Raw genomic sequence first — 1,355 nt, 5'->3', positions numbered from 1 at the left:
TTCCCTCAGCAGTGTATTTTTAGTAGATCTACCTGTTCTGCTCCCCACTCTGTCTCTGGTGAGTCCTCTCACCCCCTCACACACACACTTCTAGCCTACATTCCAGTTCTTATTTGCATAAAGAAATTAAACTTTGAAATGTTTATTTATATAAAGTATGTGTATATATCCCATCCTGTGTGTGTGTGTGTGTGTGTGTGTGTGTGTGTGTATGTGTGTGTGTTAGGGTTTCATTCTTAGCCATATGTGTAAAAGAATAGATCTAGACTTGAGTCTGTGTTTCTGAAGAGTTGAATGATTGGGCATTCAACTGACAGTTATCTTCAGGCTGAGAAAAAAACAAAGAGAAACAATATTTGGGTAAATGATTAGTGCATTCTATTTTGGCACAATGAATTCGAGAAGTTTTTGAGACATCCAGGTGGTATAGACCTAGTGGACAATTTGATAAGTGAGACCAGAATTCAGGAAAGGTTGTGAATTAAAGGTAAAGATTTGACAGTCACTCACCTGTAAATGATTATTGGAATCATGGGAGTGGATGAATTCACTCAGAATTAGCATTTTAGCAAAATATGGGTCCTCCCTGGTGGCACAAGGGGTAAAGTTGAAGCACTGTGACGCTATCCACAGCAACTGCAGCATGAGTTCGATCCCCGACCAGGGGCTGACCCATATGGTGCAGCAGACCTCTCCTGTCTCATTCGCTGTTCCCCTTGATTTGCCTGTTCTGCTCCCTGCTTTGTCTGTGGTGAATCGTCTCTTTCCCTCACTCTCCCCCCCCCCCAAACTCTGGCCTGTATTCCATGTCTTGTATGCATAAGTAATATATAATTCTTTAAAAAAAAAAAAAAAAGGTGAAATGTACCAAGCATTTAACAAAATATGTAGCGTTTACTATAAGCTATTTACTGTTAACAAATCAATCCCTTTCAACTATTATTGTACTACTCATTTTATAGAGGAGAAAGCATACATAGAGATTAAGTAATTTTCCTAGCTAGTAAGTGACAGAGCTAGGATTTAAACCTAATCCAACTGCGGAGTTGATAGACTTGAACATGAAACTCTGCTGCCTTTTTGATTGAGACACATCTGATAGATACATAGTTTATTTAAGCCCTCAAACCCAATAGTTGCACTTGAGATTAATGTAGTTACCACCTTAGTGTTGATGAGAAGGTCACTGTTGCTAACTCCAAGGTCTGAGAAAAGAGTCCTTAATATCCTTAAATGGTGATGGTTGTCCAAAAGACACAAAAACACTGATACCTGCACCCCCATGGTTATTGCTTCTTTATTTACAATTGGAAAAGACATGGAAACAGCCCAAATGCCCAAAAGTGGATGACTGG

General features: G+C 39.3%; 1 protein-coding gene across 1 annotated transcript in view; it reads left to right on the top strand.

The window, feature by feature from the left end:
- The window catches only part of PDIA3 (protein disulfide isomerase family A, member 3), a 24,789-nt gene that overhangs the window by 18,001 nt on the left and 5,433 nt on the right, over positions 1 to 1,355 (top strand). The window lies entirely within an intron of this gene.

Source organism: Condylura cristata, unplaced genomic scaffold (assembly GCF_000260355.1).
Source record: "Condylura cristata isolate star-nosed mole 26May11 unplaced genomic scaffold, ConCri1.0 scaffold00023, whole genome shotgun sequence".
In the NCBI taxonomy this organism is placed as follows: domain Eukaryota; kingdom Metazoa; phylum Chordata; class Mammalia; order Eulipotyphla; family Talpidae; genus Condylura; species Condylura cristata.
This window is presented reverse-complemented; position numbering and strand designations above follow the sequence as displayed.